The sequence below is a fragment of the Tyto alba genome, unplaced genomic scaffold, assembly GCF_018691265.1.
Source record: "Tyto alba isolate M040663 unplaced genomic scaffold, T.alba_DEE_v4.0 Super-Scaffold_5, whole genome shotgun sequence".
NCBI classification, from domain to species: domain Eukaryota; kingdom Metazoa; phylum Chordata; class Aves; order Strigiformes; family Tytonidae; genus Tyto; species Tyto alba.
In genome coordinates this window covers 1,597,936-1,624,919 of record NW_024881326.1, presented here as the reverse complement: position 1 = coordinate 1,624,919, position 26,984 = coordinate 1,597,936, and the positions used below count along the sequence as shown (strand labels likewise).

The 26,984-nt window shown below is 45.2% G+C and overlaps 1 protein-coding gene across 1 annotated transcript in view; it reads left to right on the top strand.

The window, feature by feature from the left end:
* The window catches only part of CUNH8orf48 (chromosome unknown C8orf48 homolog), a 117,154-nt gene that overhangs the window by 85,664 nt on the left and 4,506 nt on the right, over positions 1-26,984 (top strand). The window contains exons 12-22 of the mRNA XM_042807251.1: positions 220-326; positions 7,431-7,729; positions 9,260-9,385; positions 10,280-11,752; positions 12,867-12,943; positions 15,092-15,331; positions 15,445-15,579; positions 16,456-16,573; positions 18,162-18,432; positions 19,026-19,377; positions 26,715-26,801. The gene's annotated coding sequence lies outside the window, so the exon portion shown is untranslated. The remainder of the gene's footprint in view (positions 1-219; positions 327-7,430; positions 7,730-9,259; positions 9,386-10,279; positions 11,753-12,866; positions 12,944-15,091; positions 15,332-15,444; positions 15,580-16,455; positions 16,574-18,161; positions 18,433-19,025; positions 19,378-26,714; positions 26,802-26,984) is intronic.

Sequence of the window (26,984 nt, the reverse complement as noted above, 5' to 3'; positions counted from 1 at the left end):
AGCTGGGGGAGCTTCGAGAAGCTTCTCACAGGGGGCCGCCCCGATAGCCCCCTCCCCTGCCACCAAAAAACTCCACCATTCACTCAACCCAGGACACTGACTTCAAGCAATATTCCCTGTGTGCACATGCTGTGAATCATTATATCCTGTGGACTGTTTTAAGGGGACACAGTGTGCTTCCAGACTTGACTTCCCTAAACTCCGTCTTTGTTTTTTAAGGTACCTGAAGCTGAAACGTTTCTGCTTGATGCATGCTGATATATACAGCGTGGTGTGTCTGCCTGTTTACGCAGAGGAGGTGAGCCAACGGTGGGCAGGAAGAACAGGTAACAGTTGCACAATATTTCTTACATACTTCACTTCTGTTAATATGGGCTACAAGGAAAGATACGCAAGAATGAAGATCCAGGTCTAGGATCTAGGGTCCAGGTCTAGGTCTAGGGGGTGGAAAGGAGAGGGAAAACACATTTAAAAACAACTCTAGCTAATTTGACCTACTGCTTATTTACTTACAGTTCAATGCAGGGAGAGTGAAAATAGAAGCCTGTATTTCCACAAAGGATTTTCCCTCTGTAGGAAGGCTATTTTCTGATTTGTTCAGCGCGCCAAGATACAGGACTGTCAGGCCAAGCAGGGCTGCTTACAAGGCCCGGCAGCCCAACGCTGGCACAGCCTTTCAGACCCAGACGTGCGTGCCCCTGGCTTGTGTCTAGGAGGAGCAGAAATCTTGCTCCCTGCGCAGGCTTCCTGACAGAGCTTCGTGTTGTGTAAGGCTGGAGAGAGACATCTGAAAACAAAGTGCGCCCCGAGGGAGCTCGCGCTGCCGAACCAGCCGAGATGAGTTGGCAGCGCACCAGCCCCCGGAATAACAAGACTGAAAACGAGCTCTGACAGGTTAGATGTGATGCTGCGGGCGGCTGTGCCAGGAACTGGCCTGGGGGTCAGCGTGCAGAGGGATTTCAGCTGCAGTACCTGGAGCGGGGAGAAATACTCATTCCACCGTAGGATGGAAGCAACAACCTCCTGGAGTGCTGGGCCTTCTCTGAAGGCTGGGGCCGGGAGGACACGTTCTCTGAAGCAGGGATTGATGGGCAGTGCCTCTGCGGAGTGTGGATGCACGAGCAGACACAGGGCAGCTGGCAGACTGCATGCTAGGGCCTGGCTTTTCCACCTTGGGACTGCAAGCCCAAGGTCTGACTTGGGTGGGAAATCCCATTCTAGGTTCAAGCCACGTCAATTCCTGGATGCTGCCAAAGGGATACATGGGGCTTTCTGTGTGCAAGACCTTTTGGCCCTGGACTAAACTGACTAGTGCAAATAGGGACTAAAATGAAACTGCTGAGCCCTCAGATGGGTCAAGAGGTGAACACACAAACACTGGAGTGGGTGTGGATGGAAGTGTGCTGCCCAGTGAGGGTTTGGAGAAAGGATTACAGCATAGCTCATGTTGGAAATTTGGATAAAGTGTGTTGGCAGAGCTGTGTTTTGACAGGAGCTCTCCATATCCGAGATCATAAAGGAGAGTTGGAAGGAAATGGTTCTGAAATGGTAAGCTACTGCCAGACCTGTGTAATGAGAAATATCTGTCAGCTTTTCCACGCACACTAGATTTATTCCTTTAACCAATAACTTTGCTAGTAAATTTATAACAAGCATTCTCCAGTGGAAAACTGAGCCCTAATTACTGTGCTAGTGTATTCCTTGCTCAGGACATAAGAAAAGATTTCCAACCCCTCCAAGCCTCTTCCAAAATGGAGAAGATTTTAAATACATCACCCAGCTATAGCTTGGTTGCAGGCAAAGCAGTGGTTGAACTTGTCAAGCGTGGCAGCTGTATTTGGTGCTCTCCAAAACCTGGTCCCAGCTGCAAGAAGAAATGCTGGTGTGTGGCTCCAGTGTGACTGTATTCTTAGGGACGGGGTTTTAGCAGAGAGGAGGCAGAGGGAAAGCAGGGCTTAAGAAACCCTTTCGTTCCCTTTGCCAAAGAGTTCTGCCTGCATGCAGGCTATGGAAATAAATTAAAGGTTGGGGTTGGTGCCACGATGGCGCGCTCATTGACTGCAGTATGTGTGGACATGCTCTGAGGGGGATAAAGGGACAACGGGTGGTTTTACTGTGCTCTCTTGGTGGGAAAATAAAGGATGTGAGATCTACCACTACACTTCCACAGCACCAATGCAGCTTATAGTCCAAGTCTGGTTATATCAAGACCTAGGTAAAGGACTAGGAGCCTTATTCATAATAGCTTCTACCCCGCTCAGCCTTCTGACAATGGTCTTGAACTTGAGCTTCATGAAGTTGTTGTGACACTTCCCAAGACAGATTTAATTTACAGCGAGCTCTTAGTGTGTTGTGATGGTGGCTGTAAGTACGGCTTGTACTTCTCTCATTTTTAAAGTGCCGTGAAGACAGATTTGGTTCATCTTCTCCATTCCTGGAATTGCCTGATTATTCACACCGGCTTCTAGTCTCAAAATGATTTATAAGTTCTTATGTATCCTTCTCTCAACAGTCTCTACATTGATTAATCAACTTTTCTAAGTTGATTAATAGTTTGACCGACACCAGGTAAAACAACTGCATGGAAACCAACTCTTATTCCTACATCAAAATTCCTAACTGAGGAAAGCCACCTTGAGTTCCTCCCCTTTTTATAAGACATGGGAGATTGGTCCTGCTGTCCCTGTGAAAATAAGAGGTTCAAGGAACTCTTGCTTTCCTTGCCACCAGATTCAAACCGCTGGGGAGAAATGGATACGCTGAAGTATTTTTCCTCTCTAAATTTTGAAAAAGTGTTTAGGAAAAAACAGCCCAGCAGATAATCCTGAAATTAGTCTTTCAGCCTTTCTGTTGCTCGTGATGCAAGTAAAGTAAAAGCCCTGTAATAAGTCAGATTAGCTAGCAGCTAGCAGGACATCTGAGGTCCCAACCATCTTTCAAGACCAGATAATGGCAGCAACAGAACATTAATAAAAACTTTGTCTTTAAAAGCAAAATCTTTAAAAAGTAGTACTAGAACCTGAGACTTTCATCTGTCCAGGACTTTCTTGGCAGATCTAAGCACACATTGCAGCCTATTCTGAAATCTGGTTAGGTTTTCAGCTAAAGCAAACTTTGTTTTCCATGTGGGCATAAAGAGAGATTTTTCTGGCTTTTAAAGCTGTTTTCCTCTAAGAAAATATATTCAGTTGTCTATCCATCTTCCCTCAGAAGGTGTCATTGTATTTTACATTAAAAAAAAAAAAAAAAAAAAAAAAAAAGCCTTGCCAAGCCCTGTGAGAAAGAACCGATGCTTATCTCACAGATTGAGAATGGGAAATAGAAGTAATAAAAGTGAAAGTGATTTACCAGAACTAATGAAGAAAATCTGTGATGGAGTTGAGATGAGAATCTTAATCTGTTTCTTTCTCTACACCTTACCCTAGATTTAGGTCAGCTCTTGCTAGGCTGAAACTGGGATCACTGCAAGCAGAGGCAAGCCCTCCAGGAGCTTCAAACACAACAAAAATTTTCCCCAAATATGCCAGAAATAGTAATATAGAAGTTTGTAATGGTCCTTTTGCTCTGAGTGCAGTGCAGGCGACCACTTGTTCACAGCCTGGTTTAGGATTTCTCCATGACATTTGTCTTAACATAATTTTCATCACGTGGCTTGCGCTATATTGAATTAAGAGCACATATTACACGGACTGAAAACATGTATTGGAAGCAGGAGAGGAAAAAAAGCAGATCTTTTCTACTGGCTGTAAGCTAAAGCCCTTCATCCTTGTGATGATATAAATGTTGGGTATTAAATTTTACTGGCCATACAAAGATTGCTGTAGTAGAGGTAAAAGTGGAAGAATACTCTTTATTCCCTGGTTTGATCACTGAGTTTGGTGCTGATGTATCATCGGTGGGGGGTTCAAAATACAACTGCAGCAAAGCATCCAGCTAGATCAGAGAAACAGAGTTTATGTTTGCAGGATGGGAGAGTCTGCTTTGGGCAGCAGTGGTTCACAGATGGATTTAAAGACCATCACAGAGAGCAACTTAAATACCCGCTCTTGGTGCACCGGCACAGGAAGAGTTTTTAGGAGGATATATATGATAAGGGCATGAGGAGGAGTATGAGCACAGAGAGGAAGGGGAAGCAGCGTCTTGATTCCAGGAGGTTAACCTGAGGTAATTCCTTGCTAATACTAGCAGTAATCAAGCCAAGTATTTTCCTGAGTATATCGACATAGAGCATTTGTTTTCCCTGCAGTGGCTGTTCAGAGGGGAGAAGCGTGTGGAACAGTCTTCGGGACCTGCAGAGTTAATGGCACGTGTTCTGCCCCTTTGGAAAAAGCTGAATTTGATGTTGGTGGGCCCCTGTCCCTGGCCAAGCAGCCAGTAAGAAAGCAAAATGGGAAGAGTGTACAAGTAGGAAAGCAAAATGGGAAAAAATCGGAGGGGAGCTCCTTTTAACTGTGACACCGCATAGACAAGCTTGCAGTCTGTGTATTTCACACCAGATTTTCTTTCCAACTTACCTTAATATTTCATCCATCTTATCCATATAGTTCCCGCAGGTAGCAGTCAGGAGTTACGGATTCAGACGTCATGAAAATCACTTAATAGTTTTGTGGAACCATTTTTTTTATTGATAGGTACTCTGATAGCAGGAACTACTTGTGGGTGTGAGGTTTGGCATTGCCAACAGAGAAACTAGGGCACAATCCAATATGGGCATACAAGGCAGAAATAAAAGTGTGCGAGACTTCTCCAGAGAGATTTGGGCAAAACATGACGCTGCATGAAGGGAGAACAGAAGGAAGGTGGCAGAGCACGGAGGGGGAAAACAGCAGAACAGCAGGAAGAGAGGCTGAGCGGGAACAGTAGATTTGTAGAGGCAATAGAAAAGAGGCAGAGGAAAAGCTGAAGCCAAGTGTCTAAGGAAGGCAGTGAAATATTGGGCATGATAAAAGCTGGAAAATCCTGGCAGAGCTAGATCGGCAACAGGAGGAAGGAGGAGTTAATAGCACTTGCTGCAGCATTTATTCTGCTATTGGCCTCTCGTGTGCCGCTCGTACCAACGCTTTGTCCATGTCAGTCTTCAGAATACGCAGAGAAAATTCCAGTCCAGGCTCCAGTGCTTTAGTCTGTTTCTCTGTGTCTTTGCTTCTGGCTCTGAATTCTCCAGGGGGACCAGAGGGCAGCAAAGGGCTTAAACAACTTCTTTTTTTTTTTTTTTTTTTTTTTTAAACCTTTCTCTTCATCAAAATACATGGTCTTTTCCAGCATTAGTCTGAAGCCTCATTTAGTAGAGGCAACTTTGCATTTAATCCACAGGCCTATTAGGGAAACAGCACAGCAGGAAACTAGTTAGACTGTTGAGTAGAAAATAGACTTGCTAATAAACCTCTTGTTCTCATTACAGTCCCAAGATGCTGAACATTTTTTGTTTTAATAAACAAAAGTTGGTGATTTTGGATGACACTTTATTCTCTTTTTTTTTTTTTTTTTTGTCCCCTTAAATTAATACCCTGCAGTCTGGTTCAAAAGCAAGAAAATGGGGTATTTCAGAGAGAATAGTACATTTCTTGTACACAACTCATCCCTTTGCCTGGCACATTTAATCACAAAGAGAACAAAAACTTGGCTTTTTGTATCAGTGTAGCTTTGTTGTCTGGTATGTCTTGGTATGGCATAAATAAAAGGAGGACAAGGCCCTGGAGATTCTGTTTCACTCATCATTTTGTCCTTTTATCTCACCAGTCCTTGTTTTAGTATATGTCTGTCTAGAGCCAAATTTCAGTTTGTTCTTTATGCCTGTTGTTTTTTGGGGACCTATTTCCATGAGCGTCTCTGTGACTATTTGTGCTTTCCTTAGGAGCAGAGAAATACCAGCCTGGCCATACCTCTTTCAGAGCTGCCACAAAAGGGCTGAAGTGCAGAGAGTAATAAACCTAAGGAAATTGCATGGAGTTTTTTCTTAGATACAATATCAAGGCAAAGAGGCTAAAAGAAAAAAAAAAAAATTAAAAATGGTTGTTTCATCTGAGCACTGTTGTGAACTGGTGTCTGTGGGAGCGAGGGGAGCTTGGGGATAGGAGCTCTTAGCAGTGTTAGTAAAGCCCTGACAAGCATCTGTGGAGGTTTGAAATTCCTCCAGATGCTTTTTTCCCCCCAAAGACGTGGAAAAGTCTGTGTCCAGTTTGGGTTTGGATCTTGGATATCCTGATCCCTAGATCTCGGCTTACACCATTTCTTTTCGTTCTTCTTCCCCAATACATTTTGAATGTAGGTGCAATAAGTGGGAAAATTATTCACATATGTTCAAAGGTAAAGGCTTAGATGAGGCCACTGAAGTTATAAATAACCCCCCAGACCTGTGTCAGGGCCCTGAGGGCGCTAATAGGGGAAATCAATAGCTTTGGAGCCTTCATGACCAAAGATGCCAGTGTTGATAACTGTCTCAAGATTGTTCTGGTCCCTCTTGGAGAGGAACTTTTTATAAGGACATGTAGTGACAGGACAAGGGGTAATGCCTTCAAACTGACAGAGGGGAGACTTAGATGAGATGTAAGGCAGAAATTGTTCCCTGGGCGGGGGGTGAGGCGCTGGCCCAGGGTGCCCAGAGCAGCTGTGGCTGCCCCCTCCCTGGAAGGGTTCAAGGCCAGGTTGGACGGGGCTGGGAGCCCCCTGGGCTGGGGGAAGGGGGCCCTGCCCGGGGCAGGGGGTGGCACTGGGGGGGCTTTGAGGTCCCTTCCCACCCAAACCTGTCTGTGATTATTGTTCCATGTCTCTTATTTTAACATGCAAACCTGTCTGTGGGTTGTAGCTAGGTTTTGGGCATCACAGCACAGAACATATGAGGGTTATGTTTCATTTTACCTAGGAGGAAGGAGCTTGTAAGCTCACATCAGTGTAAAAAAAATAAATGGATCTGTTTTTGGAAGTGGCAGGATAGTTACAGCCAGACAGAATAATAATATAAACGTTACCAATCCACAGGCATATGGGACGAGAGTACCTACAACCAGACTGGCATAGGCGTAGAAGGAATTTGGTGAAATTGCCTATATTCCCTTAAACGCTATCTTACAAAAATTCTTTGGTTTCTTTTGATTCTAATCAATATTTGTTTATTAGTCTTAGTAATGATAGTACTGATTTGAATAGTAATCACTGTCATGGTTCTCACATGCACCATTACAGATTTTTATTAATTTTGTGTCGTAAACTGAATGTTTCATAAACACGCTGTCAAAGGATGTTCTGCTTTCTTAATAAGAGACCTTACATTGGGTAACTGAAAATCAAATCCAGTGTAAGGGCAAAGACCGTCCATATTTTTTAAGCACTTCTAAGAGTAAATATTGGTTTTGCTGGAATTGATGGGAGTAATTTTATTTTGATTTCACCAGTCTAAAAAGGAATTTAATGTTTTCCTATTCCATTCACAGAATTAAAAGGGGGAAAAATGCAGCCCTTCTGCTGGCTAGAAGATGAATCCACTGACCAGTTTTGCCCACTCCTGTAAACAGTGGGACTGGTAGGCAGCACCAGAAGCTACGTACAGGGTGTGAAATCCTACAGTTCTGCTTTCTTCAGATAGTTTTGGCTGTCGGAAGAGAGGAATCGCTGTGTAAGAGCCCCATCTCATCCTTTCTCCAGTCTCAAAGAGAAGCCACCTGCCTTTTAAGGACTCTTGTAGAGAACAATTACGGAGGTACCTGTCTAAAGAGAAAGCTTCCACTTGTGGGTGAGTGTCTGACACAGACCACATTCACGTGTATCTTTTATCCTGTTCATATGACTGTAGATGTTCTCTCTGAGGCAGATTGTCAGTCAGTTGTCGTCGCTCCAGTGGAGCTATGACAGTTAATCCCTCTGAGAGCCTCTTCTGCTCTCTCTGCAACAGTCTGTTTCGGAAACCCCCTCACCCTTCTAGCTCTTGTTCCATTTTCAGTCCGTGGAAGTACAGTGCTCTCATCTCCTGACCTCACACACCAAGATTCAGACAACTTGATTGAGGCACTTGATTTAGGCGTCAGAACTGTCTTAAGACAGATTTTCCTCTCCCGTCTGTGGACAGAATTGGTTACCACCAGCCAGAGCATCGCAGGGAGGCACCGTCCCCTCCCCACTGCCTGCAGAGGGGCCCTAAGTGGCGTCAGAAAGCGATTTTGGAGTCTTGCTCACCCACTTGAGACAGGCTGTGTAGCCCATGTCTCTGGAGCCCGTGTGCCTGATGCGGGGCTGCACGCCAGGAATCTGTGTCAGCACAGGATCCCGAGCTGACTGACCGGCTGTAAAGTCCTTCCAAACACCGGGGTGCCCAGAGCATCAGCTTTCTGAATCCTTTGCGGGAGGTAACCGCCACTATTGCATCAAATACAAACCTGAGGGGTGTTTCGATAGTCTTAATCCCATCCTAAAACAATTAGGAGGAGTTTTTCAACTTCGTGAAAGCCTGATAAGGTAGATCTCACCCTGTTTGTAACAGTCGATTTTGTTGATATGTTCACCTGAGGTGGCTAGGTGTTTCCTTGGGGTAAAAAGATGTATGAAATTCCCTTATCATCCGATACAAGTAAAGAGGCTGTAACTTCTCATTCATTTTCAGCCACTTTATCTGTCTTAGCTGCAACTTGATTCATTTTTGCACGGTTAGGGCTTCCTTAAGGCCTTCATCTTCCTGCCATCTTTCCACCAAAACCGGCTGGTTTTCTGGAGAGCAGCAAGGAGGCCACTTAATTTGTAACTCTTCTCAGAAGCCTTACATATTCTGTGAAGTTGTTTACTCTGCATTTATTTTCACTGCCAATTTGATTAGCTCAGTCTTTCATACTTCTCTTTCTTTGCTGGAAGATACAGCTCTGAAGTACATATCTCTATAATATGAGCTCTGAGACAAATAAATCAGTCGGCTTCTTTGCAGTGTCTCTGCTCGGATTAGTTACACTCTGTCCTTTATACAAGGACTTGTAGCATCAGGCCCAGATTAGCTCTTCTTGACCGGATCATCTGTCTTGTAAAAGACATCCCCTTCTCTTTCTTGTGCTACTTATAAGCTGGTGTTCATGGAGATGGCTACGGGAGTCTTAGCTTCAATCCTTAGAATTTTCTCTTGAACAACGTAAGCAGCCCAAACTTTCTTTTGAAGCCCAAGGATGTGGCTGTTTAGGTTAGAGAATGTGAAACTCTTGAGAGGAAATTAGCACTCTCTTGTGCTATTCAAAGTAACTTAATCACTGGTGATCAATAATAAACCATGCCATTTGTTGGACAGGTTCTGTCTTTGAGGGGACTGGAATAAAGACTTTGGCAATAGAAAGACAGAGACAACTACATTTATATAATTTAGGAAAGAGATTTCTCTGAGGAGACATAACTGGAGGCTCTAACTGTCTTCAAGGTAACCTAGTATATATTCCTTACTTTGTTAATTCCTTTCCTGTGGGACCGTATAATCCATTTCATATGGTGATAGGACAGAGAATGATGACCTGAAGCTAAGGCAGCAAAAATTTAAGCTAAACATCAGTAAAATTATTCAGGAACTCTGAAAGTTAGCACCAAGAAAAAGTACAGACGTTGGAGGGATTAAGTACCATTTCTGAAAGGAATCAAAACTGGCAACAATTAAGGATGGCATACTAACACAGCAATATTATTTAGAACACATTTAGCATATTAGAGCGCGTGACCGTGCTTTAGAGAGCCAAAGCACTCCGTGTAGTCTTTGGGGTGGAAAAAGTATTCACCTTCCTTAGCGGTGTTGGTAGGGCAGCACACTTCTATCATTGCAGCAAACGTTGCCAGGATTAGCATTATTTTTTTTTGTCATTACTTGGCCAGGGAACATGCTGGATGGGAGCAAAATTCACAAAAGCGTAAGGGAGCACTGGTTTGGTTTTGTTTCTGGAAACAAATAAAAGCAGGTACAGACCAGATTTTATTGTCCGAAGTAAATAAACTTAAGAATGAGTTTAGCTAATTACCATCCAACAAAATAACCTATCAGATTAAAGTTATTTACAGGTCAGTGGCAAGGTCTGTGCAAGGAACTGAGAAATGCTAGTATTTTAAGGCCAAGAGCTCAGAAGTTAGGAGACAGTAGAATTACCATTTCTCAGAAATGTTAATTTGTTGAACAGGTATACCAGAGTACAAGACTGCCAGCTCAAGCCAACAGTGGATTTCGGGCTGTCTCAGTCGTGGTCGATCACATTTAGGATCAGGAATAACTGGCCTCGGTAAAGCCCCTGGCCTAAAAGGAGAGATGGCCCAAACTCTTCCTTCTGTACAGGTTTCCTTCTTTGGCGTACTGGCTGAGCTGAGCAGAAGTGTCTGCATAACATTTCAAAGGTCATACTTGTGCATATCCTGTGTGTGCCCATCTCCTGGATCGAAAGGTGAAATGCTGGTTATTTTCCTTGTTGCTTTTGGCCGCTTCAGTTTCTGGGTTTGGTTTTGCTAATTCAATCTTTTGAGGGACCCTTAACTCTGCGGAGTGCTCATATTTTTAAAAGGTTTCAGAATCCACCGTCTGTGGCATATTCTGAAACGCTTCTTTAGTGTTTATTTTCCAAAGACCTAAATATTCCAGTATCGGTATTTTAAACTGTCCATAATTACATGTATCACTGACAGCAAGAATTAAACCAGAAGAGTTCTGGCTTCATAGTGAAAGGTACTGGAGGAGTTGAGAGGCTTGTTTCTACGGGTGTAAAGTCCTTTGGAAATGTAAACCATCTGCAGCTCTCTTGGTGCTCTTGCTCAGCAGAACCGCAAACAAGTTGGTCCCGAACACTTTATTTAGGGGTGAGATGAGAATTCTGCTGGTGTCAAGATGCAAAGCTAAAAAGGGGCTCGGTCTGTCGTGATTGCCTGTCCTGAAGCTACTTTGCACTCAGGAAATCCTGTGTCTTACAACAAACTGGGCTAAAAACGACCCACTGAATCAAACCAGAGGAAAGGCCTTCCGTTCATTCATTCTTCACTTAGGTGGAAGGTTAAAGTTGTCCATGTAAATCCAGCTCTTCTGAAGCTTAGAAAATGTGCCATGAAATAACCTTAAATCATAAGTTTTGTCCTGAAGGCTGTACTGAACATACCCATCGTGTATAATTGTTTGGGTTTTTTTTTTCTGCAGGACACAGTTCAACTCCCCGATCGAAGATCATACTGGAAGTGGGCCAGGCTTAAGTCTGTTTGGGTAGACAAAAATGGGTTGAAAGGGAATGGAGAGGTTAAAATATTCCCTTATTTAGGTGGAAAACATGAACCGAACAAGGCTGTACTGGACCAGTACCTGAAAAGCTAAGAAGTGAGGCAAACTGTAAATACAAAGGGAAACTAAACCGATATATTAGGATGTGATCAAAGCAAAGTGACTTAGCAAACTATTTCCTGTCCGCTGAGCGGCAGTAACAGTTCCTTTGTACATTTGCAATCTACGCCAGCGGTGAGATAACATCAATTCCACACATGCAGTGGGCTCAGAGTGAATATGCACTTCGTTACACAAGTTAGCAGACAGGTGGCAATCTGCAGTAATGTACTCATTTGCAGCTGTGTGCCTGTACTTTAAGATGATGAATGAGTATAAAATGCAGATTAACCACGATTAGTGACAGGGAGAAGAATCAGGGTACTGATTTATTTTTTGTAATCCCCCCTTAGGTTTTACGCGGGTCAGCTTAATTCGAGATGAACTCACGTTTCACTGTTTAGCAACAAAGGCAGCGAAGAAGCAGAAATATTCCTCAGCACATTCTAGGTATGTCCCATGGCTAAAGCCACCGGTGATACACGGCCACCCTTCCTTGCCAAGCATCCCCAAAGACTGGCCGTTTCTTCGGAGACCTTGACTCGCCCTTGCGTGCCGAGCAGAATAAGCAGCAAGAACCACGGGGCGGTTTGTCACCGGGCTCTTTGCTGTCCTTTGTTGATTGTGCAGACCCATTTGCCATCTGACTCAGCTTTACTGTTTTCCACTGGCACACTGTTAGCAAGTCAAGTCCCAGTGTGTGCTTAGGGGGTTTTTGCACCCCCGCCCCGCGGAGATATTAATTTATTGGCTACGTTATAGAAGGTGGCAGCTGATGCTTTTAATTTGAACACAGTGCAGATTTCTCTCGAGGAGTCTTTGTCCCCATATTAGGAGGGAGCAGAATGAATACTGTACTGGAACCAGCTCATGATATTTTTACTACATCCTACTCTTTTTTTTTTTTTTTCTTTTTTTTTCCCCTGACAGGGTCATAGATCTTATTTATCTTTTGGCAAATTGTTATTTTTTTCCAGTCTATCATTTCATATGTTTGAAACTGAAGCTATTTATAGCCCTCCCTTTTACTTGCTTCTGTCTAAATATATTTTAGGGTTGCTTGCAAGGGTTAAGAATACACGCAGACATCCCCTTTTAGGAAAAATGGGGGAATACATCACAGCCTCCTCTTTTTTTTTTCTCTCAGACAGTCGCACACATTTTACCATTATTATCTGGTCACTGTGGAGAAACGGAATGAAAATAAGCAAAACGAGATGAAATAAATATGCTCCAAACCCACTTTTTAATAAGATGGCAGTTGTATGAGAGTAAGGTAGGAGACACACAGGGTATCACTGTTTAAGAAAAGCAAGCAAGTATTCCAGCGTGCTCGGAACGCTTCCCTGGGAACCTGCTTCCCAGGACGCTTCAAGCAGTTCCCTGGACAATTAAATTTGCAGTTACGTTACATTCCTCAGTTCCTCATTTGTGTCTCATTCAGTGATGGTTTTAATCACCCCACGAAACAATTTGAGGTTTTGCTTTCCTGGTGAAGAAAGCTAACGGACTACATAAATTTATCCCAGTTTATACATGTTGAACAAGTGAATCTCCATTTCAGGACTGCACAAGAGCTGCGAGCCTGGAGATCCTGGTGGGAGGCAGCTGTGGGGGAAGCTACAGCATGGTCACTCTTAGGTGAGTAAACCACCGAGATACCACAAGTTTGTTGTTCTCCCGGTGAAATCTTAACTCTATGTTCCCCTTGTTACAGCGCCATGGAAACAGCAAAGCTGCAGTAATTGCTTTTGGCTGGGCCCCTGCGGCCCTTCAGAGTTCACCCCCGTTGATAAAAGAGTTTTAGAAGAATGCTGAAGGCTGGTAAATCCATTAGTGTGCGGTATTGGGGAGCGGGAGAGACCTCCACATTACAGCCTGAGTTCAAAGGTCACTGTATTTGTTAGGAGGGGCAGCAGCCCGACCGCACCACAGCCCTGGTGAACGGGGACATTGCTTTTTGTGCCTTTATATCAAACCCAGCATCCTCCTGGAGAGGGCTAAAAGGAGACGGATGCATTCATTTTGTTGCTGCTGGTTGTTTAATAACACGCCTTCAGTCATTGTTAGCCAGCTTTCAGGCTCGGGGGTGTTAAAGATAAAACTCTGAAGTACCGGCCACCAGGTCAGTGCTACCCTACTAGTAAAGAAGAAAAAGATGTGCAGCTTCTAGGAATGACACGGCCGGTTTATTTTGTTATGTTCTTGAGACATTTTGCGAGCCAGCTAGCAAGGGTTGGGCAAGCCCCACTGAATCTCAGAATTAACAATAAGAGAATAATGTAAATGCAAATTCTTTGACAGTGGCTAACAGCCAGATTCTGCTCTCTGCTTCATTAGAGTTAAACATGTAGGGATTTCAGTGTAATCAGCAGAGTCATTCCTAGTTTTACACTCAAGTAATAGAATTTAGCCCAAAGAGACTGAAAAGAACTGATGGATCACTTTTATGTAGTTGAATAGAGCTGTCGTGCTCTGTTCAGGAGCATATTTTAATCGGGCCCCATATAATATTGCCTGTACTCTATGACTAATTTCCACAGCAATAGTAATTTAATTCTGTAGCAATTTATTGACTAAGAAAGAACTAAATTGCTTGGCAGGATAATGGAGAGAAGAAAGAACCTAACAGGAGGGTTAAGTATGGCAGATTTCATTGACCACAAGAGTACTAACTATAATACAATGAAACAAAGTTCCTGTAAGAACAATAAATAAGGAGCTTGATCTATCACTAGCAGGTAGGAGCTGCTTAATCTGCTGAAAGACATTGTGCTTTTGTCTGCTTGGAAGCCAGGCTCCATCTTGCCCGACATAAAAATTGTTTCAGAGCCTCAAGACATTAGCTCATAAAGAGCACAGAAAATAATGTTGTTATTGTAGTACTTCTGCTAATTTAATCTCCATATCATTGCCTCGCTAAATCTGAAAAAGAAAAAAAAAAAAAAAGCTAAAAGATGTAAATTGTTCTTAAAATCAAGGGGGAGAGTGTTTGTGCGGTTTTATTGGTATTGGGTTTCTTTAAACATTATGGACGATGTTGGTAAACTCGTATTAAGCGCAAAGTGGTTTCACTTCTTCCCCTGCAGGTTTTACAATTATTAAAACACAGAGGTTATAATGTAATTAATTTAAATCTGTTCTGAGGAATGTAGAATAAAATATTCAAAATTACTCAGACCTGCTGAGTTTTTGAGGATCCTTTCAGAAAGATTTCTAAGTGTCTGAATGAATCCAGGAAGATTAAGCATCAGAAATACACTGCTTAAATAATGAGCTTGTAATTGCAGCTTTGATGTACCAGGAACAGGCATTTTGGTCATTTGCTCTCCACAGCTGCGATGGAAACTGCCTCCCCTTAATGCACTTTTACTCTACCGTAGAAAACAGTTTACAGAGAGCACTGAGGCTCCGCTTGCTTCAATGTTGAGGCTGTAACAGGCAACTGGATCAACAAACATTTTGTTTTTCATTAGACTCATTCTGATTTCAGATTCCTAATTTGCCAGACCGAAGACCAAGATCAAAATTACTTGCTGGTGTAGCCAGACGTAAATCCATTGGTCTGAAAAGGTTAAAGATCATTGGAAATTATCCCAGCACAATCCTGGAATAACAGAACGTCTTTCGCATCGCACATTTCTTTGAAACCCAGCCCTCCCTCTCTACCCCCTGAAAAAAAAACAGAGGTCAGGCAAGCCTTCCAAACAGCCACACTCCCGGAGCTGGATCAGGAGGGGATTTCAGGGTGATGAAGAAAAATAACAGGGCTTCCCTCTCTCCATCCAGCTTCTTCCTTTGCGGAGCAGAGCCAGGCCGACTCATCCTCCCCAGGGTGCTGGGGGGGGGCTCGTGTGGCACCTTTCATCCCCCGGTTCCAAAGAATTTAAGCAGCAATGACATCTCAAAGCATGCCTGTAGGATGGTGGCACCTCTGCACGACCTTTTTTCCACACAGGCGAGAGAGTGTCGCGGACTGAAAGATGAGACTTTTGCATGATTCCGTGTATTTGGTGCTGCAGGGGACAGGTAGGTTAATACATACCCTTTGGCTAATTAGGAGCAAGTGGTTGTGCATTTGTGGTGATTGCACATGCATCTTTTGGGCACGTATCTAAACATGCCAAAAATCATGTCTTAAGTCTCCTGTTGAAAGCAGCAACGCACTCCTGGCTTTGCTATAGAGACGGTTTGCAAGTCCTGCCCCAAACAGCACTACAGCTGACTGGAATCCTGCCTGCTTTTCACATCTGTACCCGACCTGGGATGGTTCTCAGGTAACTTTTTTATCTGCTTCTTTTTCCTCTTTCTGCTCCCCCGCTGGGCAACAGGCTGAATCTGTTGCAGTGGGGGAAGGCCCAGCCGCGGTGTGTGGCTCACTTCTGCGATACCCCGCTGCTTGCTCTGGCAAAATCCTGCTTCCACACGGGGGGAAACCCTTCCCCTCCTCTGCAGGTTAGAAATTATGCAACAGTAGAGTGATGAGAAATGTATTAGCGTGATCCTTTCCAAACCTGAAGGCTTGAATCCAGTTTCGAGTAGATGATGGTGAGCTGATTTCTCGGAAAGATAAATTTGGTTCCAGTCCTCCTTCCTAACACCCTTCTGTAGCTGCTGGCCCAGAGTGGCTCCTTTGTCACACACCTAGCTGAATGTGACCCAGCACCTTTCTGTCTCCATCAGAAGCTGAAAACGTGTTTTGATGTAGATGAAAATAGTGTTTCCATTTCATCTGCGGGCTCCAGTCTGGCACACCTGTGACTGGAATCGAGAAGAAGGTTTCTCAGAGCCACGAATGCTTGCCTGGCTGTTCAAGGGGACAAACAGCTATCAGCTCATTATTACATGGCCATAAAAATACATTTCCTATATAGAATGTGTCAAATCCTTTTCCTGGGGTGACAGTAACTGATAAGAGGGTTGTCAGTCTGGGATAGACAAACTTGAAATGATGCTGGAGTAGTGTTCAGCTTACTTTTTTCTTTCTTTTTTTAAAAACAAACAAACAAACAAAAAAGGGGAAATTTAATGCTGGAAAATGGAACCAGCTTTGCAGTTTGGGATATTGCAACTCCATTAATCAACAGGGCGTGTTCACCAATTACTTCAGGAAATCAAACTTCTTCCTGTGATCTCTTCTCCATGTACATCAGCCCCGAGTTGGAGAGAAATGTGATGGTGCAAAAGGATCAGAAAATGACTTTTAAGCTCTTCAGCTCCTTCAGTCCTTGGCATCAACACCAAGAGGCAGTTACAGTCTCCTGCTGACATGTGGGTACTGCTGTAAGAAATACCCGTTCGTTTCCTATTGCCCAAGGAAATACTTGGTTCTCCCGAAGCATTGCAAGAGCTGACAGGAAAGGCTTTGCTTTTATTTCTTATTTTTAAACATAACTTCCCATATCCTCAGCCTTAGCTGTCTTAGTCTCGCTTCAGTCCTGGAGCTCACAGACCGCGTTTATCCTTTTCAGCCCTTGGCAGCACCAGCGCTTGTCTGAAGGAGCTCCCTGCCCGTAACTAACGGGGAGCTGAGCATGGAGTAAAATCAGTGCAGTACTGGAACCGAGGAGAGGGGTAACAAGGACAGGAGAGGAGGAAAGCTGCAGACTTCTGCCAGCGAGGTGGCACTCGGGCAGCACGAGCACTGCCCAGCTAAGGGCTGGCAGAGCGGAGATCTCCTCCGGCCTGTGCTCTGGAAGCAGCCATAAGATGGACTGATATTTTGGAGCAGTGGCATTTAATTGGACTATGCAGAAGGTTCCCCCGTAGGCTTTGTTCTTGCACTTCTAACAGGAGTAACCGTGATCCAAACGTGGAAAGGAGGATGGGGGAGAAGAGGGGTGATACAGGATTGGTGCTGTACCCACTGACCGGTCAGTGCTCTGCGTCTGCCCCCATTTCAATAACAAGGGGATGTTACTTTGACTAAACATTTTGTTTAAGGATTTGCCGGTGCTGAGGCATGGATAGGTAGTGGAGAGGAAAAGGCCCCTTTTCTCAGTCACACGGTAGTTAGGAGACATTGTGTCTTCCTCTCCATCTGCTCGGGAACAAGATCACGAGTTAGACAGGCGGCTGGACTGCAGGAGGTCAAACCTCTGATTCTCTGCTTGGCTCACGGTCAGCGCCGATGGTTTACACACAACCCTGTCAGGCTGCCTGAGACACAGTCCTTAAGGTCACGGTGTATTTCTGCTGGGGCCGCTCTTCAACAGGTTCCAAGATGGCCCTTGTTTGAAAAAACGTTAATAAATGAAAGTATCTGTCTCTTTCCATCCTGGAAACTCTTTCCTCCCTCAGTATCTCCTGGGTCATGCACGGGATGTGCTGTGCTAAGCCCTGATTCACATTTCAGTGTAATTAGATTGTCACCCCTATCTCTGCCGTAATTAAAAAACAAGCCAAGCATGGGCAGATAGTAGACTTAACACTGCTGGGCTGCCAGCTTTGGAGAGGAGATCTAAGTAATTTGTTTTAATAAGACAGTTTATTACCAGCTTTTTGTCTCCTTAGACAGATGACCGCTTATTTTCTCCTGCCTGTTAACGACACAAAAAAAAAAAAAAAAAAAAAAACAAAACCAAAAAACCTGTGAATTTCAAACTTGGTTCCTGCAATTTGTTTAAAAATACACTTTTGACCGCAGGTAGTGTAGGCAGCAGCTGTCTAATGGGACTAGTCCCAGGGGTGGTGTCCCTCGGAAGCGAGTGTCTTGCTGCTTGAGAAGGGCTTTGGGCACTGGGTAATGTAATGCCTCCCCCTTTTTTTTTTTTCTTAATCTGAGAGCACAGGGAAGCTTCTGCCCTCCACTGGGTTCAGTCCCTGCCGTCTCAATGCCCTGTCCTTCCCTCCCTTCCAGCCCCCTGAATCTATAGATGCCTCCTGCCTCCCCTTCTGCCAGCTGGGAGAGCCACGAGACCCCGGTGCGCTCCGGAGCTCCCCAACACTTCCCGCTCCTCCGAGACCAGGCGGATCCCCGCGCCCGCCCTGCCTCTGCATCACGCCTGGCCCGCGATCCAGGGGACACCTCCCGGGACTGAACCGCTGAGCAGCGAGAGCTCGGACTGCTCGGGGGCCAGCGGGAGCCCCGGGCTTCGGGGTCTGATCAGCGCCACGCAGCCAGGGGGACGGTGAGTCGGGAGCGGGGTGGGTTAACCCCCCCGGGGTGAGGTGGGTGGCAGGCAGAGCCGGGGGTCTGGAGAGGAGTGAGTTAGCAGGGAGTAAGGCAACAGTGAAAGTTTAGCACAAGGACAAAAGATGGGACTTCGACAGCGGAGAAAATGGCTTGCCTTTAGAGATGGGGGGTGGTTAGACAGGGAGGAACGGAGGAGGAGGAGAAAGTACAGAAAAGCCCAAAAGCTCTCGAACAGGGACGGGAGGGTGGAGTCTTTAAATAGACATTTGGAGCCACGGAAAATCTTTACATACCTGTTCACTCTGCACCCAGGCAGATTCCCAATGTGTCAGCCACCACAGGATCTGTTCAGTGCTAGAAATTTTGAGGCTGGGAAGTGCTCTAAACCATGTTTACGCCCTGAGCAGTTTGGATGTGAAACAATTTCAGATTCAGAGGTAGGGTTCTGGCCCAGCTTTAACAACAATGCAAATGTAGCTGTGAGCTCACTGGTGGCAGTGTAAGTTACGAAAGTGTTGAAAGGCCTGTGCCACACATTGAAATACATAACAGAGTGGTTGATGCTGAAATATTTCCTTTTTTCCTTAGACTGTTCTTTCCTACAACCAATGAAACATCGATGAGTGTTTCAGCACATGAAGAGACTATTAACTTCTGGCTTTAGCTGACTCAGCTAAGAATTTGAGGGCTGCGGCAGCTCCATAAAGACTTCTCTGCCATCAGTTCACTCCTCCTCACATGAACAATGCCCCAAACTCATTTCTCTCTCTGGTCTCAGCTGCAGCATTTTGGCAGAGGGAAAGGGCACCCACTGCTGCCAAAGAACTCAGTGCTTTACGGGTGAAAATCAAACATCCTGAATTCCACCTGGAGCCCGCTGGCAGCGACTGCAGGGCCCAGAGCAGTTACGTGGCGTTTTCTTACGGCGACGCGTGACTTGGTAAGTGGGATCTCACATTACCTTTTGCTCCCCAATAGTTCTGAGGTGCAATCCCACGAAGAAAGCGTTGTAGAAATCTAATCCCAAGGGGACAAAACCGTCCTGAGATGGTTGCAGCAAGATTTCTACATAGGCGGGGGATCCCAACGCGTGTCTGCAGGAAACTTGCAGCTTGTGAAGCCTTTTGTAGTTGCTCCAGAAGGAGTTTTCAGGCGTGTGTTACACTGCATTGCGGGTGGCTTCCATCCCGCTGTCCCACTCAAGCAGCCTGTCTTGAACAAAAAGTCTGGGCCAGTGCCCTGCACTTAGGACGGTGTGTATTACTAGTAATTATAATCATTAATTTAGTAAAAATGTGCCTGCTGTTCCCAACTTTCAAATGGCTCAGCATGCTTGTACTTCTTGTTTTCTCATAATGAGCTGTCTACAAAAGCGCTATCTTAAATTTCGACCCAGACCTTTAACAACCTGAGCTTAGTGAGAGAAACAAGCTGCCAGAGGAAGCAATTAGCTTAAATTTACCCCAAACCCAAAATCTCACCCAGCGATATGAATGGATCCCGAGGGGTTCAGGCCTGGGAAGGAGTTTCAGCAAGTGGGGATCGAGTTGCTTTGCAGCTTGGATGCTCTCAGGCTTTATGTCCCTTGTCAGATGCCAGCTGTCACCCTGCTTCCCTCAAGAAAGGCTCCACCAGCCCAAAGTTGGCCCGAGAACAGGGCATATGGATATAGAACTGGATTTGTCCAATAAAACAGGCATTTTGGGTGACGCTTTGGATTATCCTTTGGTAATGCCACGACGCTGAACTCTTGACTTGTTTCCCGGCTTGGGCCTGACGATCAGTGATAGATCAGAGGGGTTCCAGGGATCCTGCCCTGCAAATTGACAAGATGAGCTTTGCACCAGACAAAAGGGAGTCAGTCTGCATGACCTGACGGGTGCTCTGTGCGTCAGGATTTGATTTAGCTGATGGGCCAGTGAGCAAAATGCAAGTCCCGAGCAACCGGGGCTTTCCTTTGGAGTCTATTTAACCATGTGTTTGTGTGGAGGCAGAGATTACATAAATGAGTGGGAGATGGGGTAGTGTTATTTATGTTACAGGCTCATCCTGTATGTGTGAAGTGCTGGATGCAAATAGTGCGAGTTAGAAACCGGGTGCTGCTGGTGTATATGCTGCAGCCTGCCGAAAGCCGGGCGAGCCGGCCGGCTGGCGGGGTTTGTCACTGGTCCTGAATGTCAGGAGACACTTCAGTTCCAGACAGCAGGCCACGGCCGGCCGGGATTCATCAAGGGATGGAAGAAGAAAGACAATAGCGCTAAGAAAGCCAAGATTTAAAATCCAAATCTGACTCTGGAAAGTATTTCCCACCTTTATGGCGAGCCCGGGATTTGAAAATTGCTGCATCTTAAAGCGTGCGGGTGGGAAACCTGAACTGGCTGTGTGTGCTGCCCCTGTGCGCGAAGGAATGCCGATGCCGCGTGTCCTTCCTGCCCGTTTTAACACTGCCACCCTATAAACCTGTTTACAACCAAACAAGCCATGCAGAAATTGCACGGGTTTGGTTAATAATGCTTGGCAAACAACATGGCCTGGGCATCAACATCATGGTCTGATCTCTAGGCAACAGCTTCTCCTCCGCCTCGTATTGTTGCTCTTTCTGAAATGGGAGGGATAAAGAGTATTAATAAGAGGCTGTAAAGACAGCACACCGCTTGGGAAGAGGGTGCTGCTGTATCTTCACTAATAAATCAGGATCATTATCACACCAGGGGAGAGAAAGAGAACCCAGAGCAAAGGCATCTGGTGTGAATTATGTCTCTGAGCCTGCTGGAGCTCTCCATCTTCCCGGAGCACTTGCTTCAGCGAAGCCGTGCAGCCTGCCAGCAGCCATTAATCCCCTCCACTCCTGCCGGAAAGCTGATACTGGACCGAGGCAAATATTTCTTGTGTCTGACAGTTTAGGGTTGGTTTTGTGTTTTCTTTTTTTTTCTTTTCTTTTTAATACTTGCTGTAATGAGCAAGAGCCCAGAAATGCTCAGAGTGCTTTCTGCAGACTCTACAGACGTGTGTGTGAGAGCAAGAAAATACAAAAACCAGAGCAGCTCTCTCTTCATGCAAGTTCAGTTGCCCCTTTCAGCTCCAAACACACGCGTGTATATAAAGAGAGGAGTGACAGCTGCTGAGCACAGGGACTTAACTACAGCGCTGTGTCTCTATGCAATCCATTTGCTACAGTACTTTTCCTTCAGGGAAATTTGGGGGGACATGATGGGAGTGCCAGTAGCACAACTCCTGAATTCATTAGTTTCTGATTTCACCCACACTTGTTAAAACACAAATGCCCTGAATGTGATTTCCTAAAAGTAATCCTGACTTATGCAGCTAATCCTATTTGTATTTTTTATTTTTTTTTGATGAGAGGGGAAACACCAAAGGAGCTTTTTAGCTTGACAGCTTGCTTGGACAAAGCTGTCTTCATACACTGGTAATGGGATGCTAGAACCATGGCCTGAAGACCTGTTTCAGGTGATGCGTGCTAACATAACACAGCACGTCAGAAAACATTTTACAGACATTTGCTCGCTATTTATGTCATATTTTCCCAGGGTTCACCATGATACAGTACTGGCACTTACATGAGTTTTTACTGGCATTTTTCAGCCATCATGGATTTGTCTGATAGTCTTTTGTTCCTCAGCAAAGAAGGTGGCACTTGAACCCTCGATAACCAAGTCTGTATTTTTTAGAAATAAGCGTGAGTCAGAAGAATAGATTTGATTTACTTTTTCTATAAAGTGACACAGCTAAAGCCAGCAAGCTCTTGTAGAGGGGTTTGTCTCAGTGACAGCGAAGGATGTCATTAAGAAGCTGCGTTGTATGTGCGAGTGTGGTGCCACTGCCCACTAACAGAACATGCTACTTAATGTCCTGCGTGTTTTCAGCATCCTCTCACTCTTACACCACTTCCCTCCGCTGCGTGTCTGGAACCAAAATCCTGGATTCCTGACAGCCATCACCAGGCTGTTGCTGAGGGGCTGGGCCTCCTCCAGTTGTTTGGAGGGAGCCTGATAACTTGGCATGGCAATCTCAGCACTGCTTTTCTCCTCTGTGGAGACTAATTTAGACTAATTGTTTCCAAATGAACATACCCAGCAGCTGGGCAGGTTCTGAAGCTCTGGCTCTCAAGCTGCTCTGCCTTGCAGGAAGCGTGTTTGGATGACCGGGGGCAGGCTGAAGGAATGAAATCCTCATCCCCAAAATGTTGATTTGCACCGCCTCATGCCAGTGCTCTTGAGGAGTTAGGAAAGAGCTGTGTGCTGGATGTTTACCAAGTGCTGAATAATGCACAGTAGTGAATCACACCCAGATTTCTCTTTCTTCCTATTAGAATTATTGTAAGCAACAATATGATTGACCCAGAACAAAAATAACTCCAACAGATGACAGTACAGTGAGGCATTAGGGGACTCCCTATCTAACAACCAAAGTTTGAACACCGAATTTACCATTTCCAAAAAGTTTTAATGGCAGTGCATTACAGCAAGTGGTGTACTAAGACCTTTCCTTTAAGGAAAGCAAAAAAAGAAAAAGAAGGTGGTAAAAAATTATGCTTAAATGGTATAGTTGCTCATTTAAATGAAATGCAAAGTTTATCTGTTTGCTGTGGAGATGGAATCAACGATAACAAATGGTGCCAGGTAACAGGAGAGAGGATGGGTGAACAGGTTTTTCTGAATCATACTTAATGAACTGGATAAAAATAACAGAGCAGAAATGCAGCTTAGGGGACCCTTGATATCACCAGAAGCTCCTCCAGAAAGAGGTGTCCCAGCCTGGGTAACGATCCTGAGTTACCTGGATAACAATTGTTACTTCTCTCTCCTTAGGCTAGCACAGAGGAATAAATAAGCCATTCCAACCACGCGGGATATTGTTAACCGTTCCTGGCTTAGCTTTGCTTTCATTGTTTCTGTTTTGTTTTGTTATCAGATTGCATGTGTGAAAAGAGACAATATTTCTAAGGTCAAGAGAAGACAAAAAGATAGACTGACTGAAGCAGTAAAATCTAAATAAAAATGGCTCCGTCTCCCCCAACAAGAGAAACCCTGTTCCTGGTGAGGAGGGGTGTTGTTACTCATACTATTAGTGAGCAGGGTGACAGATCACCAACACTCCTTTTCCCGGAGCTGTTCTGGTCCCTCCGCACAGTTCCTGCCTCCGATATTAATAATATTGGGCTGTAAGTGATTCCAGAGGCTTCCTTGGAGTCAGCAGGTTCCGGCATTATTTGTACTCTCGGGGAAAAGGACCATCACAGCTGATGTGTTACGTGGCTGTTACACTCTGGGTTTTGCTCTCATGAGTTACTACTTACCCAGCCACACAAATAGCTGTGCGATAGCAGAGACTTGGGGTCACACCTACACCAGCAACAGTGTGGTAGCACACAACAATACCACAGTCTGCAGTGCTCGTAGCACAGTAACTGGACAAAACCAGTCCTACAACACCCGACGTGTTACTGAAAGCTGGTTGTTTTAATTAAAAACATCGCTAAATGCCACTTTTGATATGCTGCAGCTACACACCTGAGTCCAGTTCTGACCAGCTGTGCCAAACAGCCAAGCTCCTTTTTGTAGAGCAGGGTTTTCAACTCCAAAGCATGCCCCTTCTGCGCAGCTGCTGCCTGTGCTTTCTCCTGACTTAGAAAAACGCTTCTCAGACCAACCGACCTCCTCGCAAGGACTGATAGCTGCTGCTGGTTTCCTCAAGACAGGAACAGTGTAGTTGCACATTCTTACCATTTACTTGTCATCGCCTCAGTAGCAAAGATCTCTTTGTCATCAACTAGATGTGTGAGTACGTCTCATCCACGCATCGAGCTTTGCAATGCCTATAACCGAGAGACCTCTGGCTTCCGCTGAGTGTAATTTTCTGCTTTTCCAAGGCAAGAATGGATGCGGGTGCCATCCTCCCGGTCCCTGTGCTGACAAGCTACACCTAGGGGGATACAGTACAGCGTGCTGTGGAAAGCACTTGTAGACTTCAGTGATTTGCCTGAGCTTCTACTAGAGCTCAAAAATACTATGTTTTGTAGGTACATAAAGTTATTTTTCTCTATATGTATGTCTAATTTTCTGTGTTACATATAGAGATGCTGGTGATCTGCTAACCACCGTAGACAATAATAAGAGGAAGGACATTTATCCTTAGAGAAATAGGATTTCTCTCATTTGGAGGTGGAGGTACCACTGAGTTAGATCTGTGTCTTGCTGCTTCTCTCTTCATTTGTTGACAACTTGCTGATTAACTTCAGCCATGGTAGTTCATCTTATCAGGTGTATTATCCCACGGCTCTTTCGCTACTTAGAAGAGGAACAGCACTTCACCTTCCCTCTGTTCCCAACCCGTTGCTTTTTGATACCTCTTTTAGACCCCTTCTGTACACAGGCGCTTGTCTCAAATAAAAGGACTACAGCGATCCCAACTGTACCGCTGGGTCAAGCAGCTTCTCGAGTTGTTGTGCTTCCTCGGGGATTTACCCTGCAAAACCAGCCAGGAGCACTGAGGCCACTTGCCATGTTGGGAGAGCACGTTTCCCCAACTTTCAGCGTGATCGACGGTGCCACTTCTCCTTCCTCAGAGCCACGCCACTCTCATTACCGAAGCCTGCTTTTCTTTACAGCGATTCTCAGGGCTTTTTATTGCTGTTCAATTTTTCTGTGGGGTTTTTTTAACTTTACATACGCCCCGCAGCATGCTGCGCTAAGTAGACACCTCTGATCCCTTCTGCTTTTACATCAGCCTTGGTAATTAAAGGTGGTAATTAAAATCACCTGTTCTCTTACAGGCTGTGCACCCCTCTTTGGCTTTTCCTCATGCGTTTCTTTTTCCAGGCTGTCCCTCAGCCTGAAATGTTACTTTTGTGCCCCATTTAGGCATCGCACAGGGTGCTGTTGTGCTGGACCTGCCACAGTAACAGCAGCGCCTCCGACCCGCCACCCCTCATCCCTTTCTTCCTCAGAAACTGCTGAAAAATTCCTTTTTTTTTTTTTTTTTCTCTGCAACAAATAGAAACGGATTCTCGTAAGATATTTCTGAAGCGCTTTTCAGAAATTAACCCTTGGCTGACCACCCCGGGCTGTCGTCGTTCTGAGGGGGCGTCGGCGCCAGGGCGCATGCGCGACGGGGGCGGGAGCGGCCGGCAGGGGGCGGCGGGGAGCCGCGCGCCTCACGCATGCGCCGGTCCTCGCGGTCGCGCTCCGGTGTGTCTCCCCCCAGCTTGGCGCGCTGGTGACGTCACCGCCGGAAGCGCTGCGCCGCCATTTTGCGGCCGAATGTTTCTACTGAGAGATCGGTGTTTCCCAGAGTTCTAACTCTTTTTTTCTTCGGGGGAAGGAGATCCTTCTACTGAGAGATCGGTGTTTCCCAAAGCTTGGCTCGCCGCTGATGGCTTTCTGTGAGAAAAACGCGCTTAAAAGAGCGGGTTGGCTCAGTGCGGAGCCCAGTGCCGGGGTCCGGCCCCAGAGCCTGGCTGTAACTGGTGTTAAATGGGTTTTCTCCTGGCACACCCCGAGTTCCGCACCCCGCTCATCCCAACAGGTACGTGTCTTCGTGTCAGTGCCCCGCCTCGCCCTCAGAAGCCTGCATGTGCTTAAACAATGTCATCTCGGGCTCCCGCTGCAGCTTTTTATGTTTTATTTTTGTCCTGGTAACGGTAGCCTGTGCTCTGGGATCGTCGTGTTCCGTTTAAAGAGTTGCAGTCTCTTCTGCCCGTGTATTTTACATTTTGTTCTTTTTGCAGAAATACTCTGTGTATTTACTCTCATTCTACTCCCCTTCCCCCTGCTCCCCCAGTTTTGTATAATATTACAACCTCTAATTGCAACAGTTTGCTGAATAAAGCAGCTGTTAAAGTAAAACTAAATATCATTAATTTGTGACCCTTTGGAAGAGAAACAAACACCCTGGGGTGGTTTGTAACCTTTCTGGGATGACTCTGGGGAATCCTAATGAAATCTCATATTTTTCTACAGATTAATTCCTTTGCAAGCTCAGCTTCAAACTGAGAAAAAAGTTTTTTCATTTCTCATGAGAGCAAGCTGACAGCAGGTTCAGTGGAAAAATTTATGTACGGTTTCACATCTGTAATTTTGTTAGCTTTTCTCACAATTGTTGTAATCCTTTTCCTCAGTCATATTTCATGTAGAAATATATATATACTTATAGCAATGTGTGGTACATATATGAGCCATTTTTTGGTAAACAAGTAAGATTCTTGTTATTTGTCAACTAATTTTTTTTTTATTTTTTTGGTGCTGTCACTGTTCCTAGCCAAAATTTTTGCATCAGGTTATAAAACATCTGAAGAAAAGGTTCGTGTGGTCACAGCTGCTGCCAAAACATGAAACAGAATTCCTGGTAAGTGGGATTTTTGGAGGCTGGGGTGGGGGGTGGGGGCTACATCTCCTGAAAGAAATTAAAATACAGATAAAACGTGTTGCTTAGATGGTCAGAGTTGTGGGGTTTTGTGTGTTTTTGAAGGGGGTGCACTGCCTAGTGAATTTTTCTTGTAGGTTCTCAGGCACTAAAACCTTTACAGGT